Here is a 5266-nt window from a genome sequence, read left to right as displayed (position 1 = left end):
CTGTCGCACATCTGCGCCGCCTGTCCTCGGCGCGGGGAATCCTTGAAGGAAGTAGCCCCGTAGGTGAGTGTACGAATCCGAACTCCGATAGAGTCGGTTTTAGATGTTTCTCCTTTGCGCCACCTGTTTTTAAGAGGTAATGAAGAAAGAAAGAAAAAAGGAAAGTAGATAAAAATGTTACCTGAGTGCCTGCAGACTTGTCAGTATTATGTTTCCGCCAATGCCCATGGTATCTTAAGCGCGTAGTTATGTATGCGCTTTATAGTTTTAACGGGCATATGAGATGGGCAACGGAAGCCGAACTGCTCTTTCTGCTCCGGATTTGATCGATCTTCAGGGGGAATTGTTTCTGGCCTTCGGAACTTGGCTGGTGAACCACTCCGTCGTCCCTATTGCCTAGCGGCCCCCTTCCCTTGTGTTCGGCGTTGAGCTTGCCGGCCTGCTTGAGGACCCAATAGTTTCTGTTGGTATGATTAGCTGGTTTATTGGGGTGGCTGTGAATTTGGTAGGGTCGGTCCAGTATCCTGTCTAGGTTGGATGGTCCGTCTCTGTTCGCCCTGAATGCCTTTTTCCGTTGACCATGCTTAGGATTGCTGAATCGGCGTTGACCACTGTGTCACGTGATCTTTCATTATCATTGCAACTATTGTGTTTACTTTGTCGTGGCTTGTCGTTGCCGTCTCGGATTTCGGAAGTGCTCGAGTCGCTGGCGCTATTGCTTCTATGAGCGAGCCAACTGTCTTCTCCCGCGCAAAAGCGGGTCATTAGAGCGGTAAGGGCTGTCATGGATCTAGGTCTTTCTTGACTGAGGTGGTGTGCAAGCCATTCATCCCGGACGCTGTGTTTAAAGGCCACAAGGGCTTCCGCGTCCGGACAATCGACAATTTGGTTATTTTTAACTAAGAACCTACTCTAGAGCTGCCTGGCTGACTCTCCGGGCTGCTGGACAATGTGACTTAAGTCATCGGCGTCCGGTGGTCGGACATATGTTTCTTGGAATGTTTCGCGAAAGGCGTCCTCCAAATCTTCCAAGCTGCCAACAGAATTTTCGGGCAAACTGTTTAACCAGTACCGAGCTGGTCCTTTGAGTTTTAGTGGTAGGTATTTGATGGCATGAAGGTCGTCCCCACAGGGCATGTGGATATGGAGGAGGAAGTCCTCGATCCATACCGTGGAATCCGTTGTTCCATCATATGATTCAATGTTCATGGGTTTGAACCTGTTTGGGAATTGACGCTCCATTACTTCATCTGTGAAGCAAAGAGGGTGTGCGGCTCCTCTATGTTGGGCCACACTGCGGCGTACCTCCGATGGAGTCCGTTTGCGGTTTTCGACCCGGGCGTGGCTAGGTTTGTCACGTCCGAATCGGTGGTCGTCGTCGCGTGTTGAGGTATGTCCTTGCGATTCGTAGGTCACTCTTGGGTGTCCGGCTCTGCTACCCGGGTCCTGGTGACGGTCATGTGCACAACCCCGAGCTGTTTTGTTCTTGCCTTTACGCCGAGGTGGGGCGGTCTGGTGTTCGGCTTGAGTTGCCGCTTTACCCGGACCAAGTTGTGGTTGACCTGATGTCTTGTGTGATAATGGCGCGGGCTCGAGCGCCCTGTCGTCGCCTTGGGGTAGCGATCTACTCTTCGGGTAGCTTTTGGCTGGCCCACTAAGGTTGTATTCCTCGGCGGCTAGGACTTCGGTCCATCTATCATTGAGTAGATCTTGGTCGGCTTGAAGTTGCTGCTGCTTCTTTTTCAGGCTCCTTGCAGTGGCTATTAGTTGGCGCTTGAAGCGCTCCTGCTCAAGGGGTTCCTCAGGCACGATAAAGTCCTCGGTGCCGAGGCTCACCTCATCCTCAGAGAGCGGAAGGTAATTGTCGTCCTCTGAATCTTCGTACTTGGCCTGCTTACCAGGGCTAACCTGCCCATCTTCCCGTTCATCTTGGTCATTAGCTGTATCAACGGGGTCTTCGTTGTCTTCGGCATCGTCGTCCATACCGTCAATGTTCTCGGAGTCGCAATCAAGTGAATCGGTCGAATCCTCGACCGTGGCTATGAAGTGGGTGGTGGTTGGGAAGCCAAATTCTCCGCCGCCAGCCCCTGGTTCGAGCCGGATATAGTTCGGCTGTGAGTCCTCTGTCAACGACAGGTTCTTTAACGAATTTAGCACATCGCCCAAAGGCGAGTGCTGGAAGATGTCTGCGGCGCTAAATTCGAAGATCGACAAACGATCAAGCTCGGCATCTGCGGGTTCACGTGGTTTGGAACTTACGGCCGGAGACGAGTCCGGAGTTCCGGTGACCAAGACATCATGAGAGGTTGAGTCTATGTGTGGCTCCAACGCCATGGAATCTGTGGCCTCCGTAGTGGGATCAATCCTCCTGTCCATGGATGGCGCGGCTTGCTCTGGATCTAGGGCAAGAGCAGTTATGGGAGCAATCTCCTGGATGCGGCCAGATGACAGATTTAGGTCATGATCATCTGGATGACCGGGAGCGGCTGCCGTGGTCTCGAATCTGGCGAAGATCAAGTCTCCACAGACGTCCACAACGTAGTTCAAGCTCCCGAATCTGACCTGATGGCCAGGGGCGTAGCTTTCGATCTGCTCTAGATGACCAAACGAGTTGGCCCGCAATGCGAAGCCGCCGAACACGAAGATCTGTCCAGGGAGGAAGGTTTCTCCTTGGACAGCGTCATTATTGACGATCGAAGGGGCCATCAAACCTTTTAGCGATAGCACAAAGGAACTCTCAATGAAAGCAACAATGTCGGTGTCAAAAATGGCGGATCTCTTGTAGGGGTCCCGAACTGTGCGTCTAGGGTCGATGGTAACAGGAGACAAGGGACACGATGTTTACCCAGGTTCGGGCCCTCTCTATGGAGGTAATACCCTACGTCATGCTTGATTGATATTGATGAATATGAGTGTTACAAGAGTTGATCTACCTCGAGATCGTAAGGACTAAACCCTAGAGGTCTAGCTCGTATGGCTATGATAATGAGTTCCCTATCCGGACTAAGTCCTCCGGTTTATATAGACACCGGGAGGATCTAGGGTTACACAAGGTTGGTTACAAAGAAGGGAATCTACATACCCGGTCGTCAAGCTTGCCTTCCACATCAAGGAGAGTCCCATCCGGACTCGGGTGCTATCTTCGGTTTTTGTATCTTCATAGCCCATCAGTCCGGCCCATGCTAACAGGACGGACGCCTGAGGACCCCTTAGTCCAGGACTCCCTTAGCACCCTGTCTTCTTCCTCTGTTCATCAGAGGCGCTGTGGTCATGCCAACGATGTCCATGGTTGGGGTTGGCCACGTGCCACTCATCCGCGTGCCCTCGAGCCGGATAAGGTCTCTGTCGACCCCTCTCCTAACCCTAGCACCCCCACTTCATCCTCCCTCATGTCGCTTCTCCTCCCCTCCCCCCGTGCACACCCGAGCCACAGTCGTTGTGTGCTGCCTTGTTACCGTGGCAATCGAACTCCCCTCCAGCTGATATTGCACTAGAAGACGTGCCAGCCTCCCCTGCATCGCCTACGACCACAGGATTGAGCTCCACGCTGCTGCATCACCGGATCACCGCCTTCCTCCAACTCCGGCCACCGAGCTCGGCCGCGTCGATTCACCGCCATCGACCCTCCCCGGGCTCCCTGACCCGCTCCACGACCCCACTGTGAGACACCACCCGTTCCCCCTTCTCCCCTGCTTTCATCGCCATAGGCCACGCGTGTCCGCCTCTGTCATTGCTACCCGCCCCGCTGTTGTTGCCTACTATGTCCACCGCTGCCTGCTAGTGCCTGGGCTCATCGTAGGCCGCCGACCGCACCTCCGCTGCCCCGCTCACTAGCCACTGCAACCGCCGCCCCATGCTCACCGCAGCCACTACACTCTGTCGCTGCCTTCGGCTAGCCCAGGGTGCTCCCGCAGAACCATCCGCTCCCCCTGGCCGCTTCTTCCGACCGCCGGAGCCCAGCCTCCACCTGCCGTCACCACCTTTGCACCACACGCACCCGGGCCTGCTCGCACCCGCCCTTTTCGCCCCTGTCATCTACTTCTGCCGCTGCTCCTACCTAGCCCCGCACCCTTGCTAGCTGCTGCTGCTCTACACTGCTGCTACTTGCTATGCTGCACTACTGTTGCTCTTGCGCGGCCGCCGCTGCTCGCCTCTGTCGTCCGCTCGTCACCGGCGCCGTCCCCTGCAACCCTCGACCATGCCAGCACCCGGTATCAAGGCACCGCACCCGCCCCGACCCGCGGTTCCACCAGGGTCACGCCTCTGCCTCGCCCACACCCCGCGGGCCGCCGCCCAGCACCCACCGGCGCGCCGGACGCGCCCACGCCGGTTCTACCCCGCAGCCCCGCCTCTGCCTGCTCCCGGTGAGCCCCGCGCTCGGCTGTCGCGCGCCCATGTGTCAGCTGCATCCCTGCATATGGCCCAACCCTGTTAGATTAGGATTAGGATTACTTGTTATTTAGTTTAATGTGTATATGACATTTGGGTCCCACCTTTCTAACTTAAATAAAATCAGTTTAGAAATTATTAGGAACTGGCAAAGGGGTCCTCTTTAATTAAGTTAAATAAATCATTTTAGAATTTTAATAAAACTATGACGTGTGGGACCACCTGGGCCCCATTGACTAGTCAACGGGTCAACGTTGACTGCTAACTGGACAGTCAACGGGGCCCGATGTCATCCTATGGTGCATTGCTGGGTGCACTGCACCGGGTGCACCTAGCTTTTTCGTGTTTATTTACGAATTATTAATAATTCCATAAATTATTTAAAACTTTGAAAATTAATATAAAATAATCCGTAACTCAGATGAAAATACTATGTACATGAAAGTTGCTCAGAACGATGAGACAAACTCGAAAACGCAGTCCGTTCGTCTGCCACACGTCCCTAACATAGTGAACATGCAGCAATCCCCCTCCAGTTTGTTTGTCCGAAAACGTCAAACACCGGGAATACTTTCCCGGATGTTTCCCCCCTTCGCCGACATCGCCTAGTACCACGTTAGGGTATACCTAGCACCGCATATTGCTCCGTACTTACTGTTTCTTCCCCCCTCTTCTTCTCTAGTAGACCCTGAGACCAGCGCTGATGCCACTAAGTACGACTACGTCACCGACGACCCTTCTTCCTGTACAACAAAGCTTCCTGGCAAGCAAACCCCCTTTGATTATCGCCCTCTCTCTTCTTTCTTATTCTTGGATTAGGTTTGCTACTTTGTTGATTCGATAGCTCCTATTATGTTGCATAGCTTGTCATTGTTGC

The sequence above is a fragment of the Triticum urartu genome, chromosome 4A (genome assembly GCF_056163025.1).
Source record: "Triticum urartu cultivar PI428250 chromosome 4A, HENAU_Tu73, whole genome shotgun sequence".
NCBI classification, from domain to species: domain Eukaryota; kingdom Viridiplantae; phylum Streptophyta; class Magnoliopsida; order Poales; family Poaceae; genus Triticum; species Triticum urartu.
The sequence above is the reverse complement of the archived record's forward strand: the minus strand, read 5'-3'. Positions refer to the sequence as shown.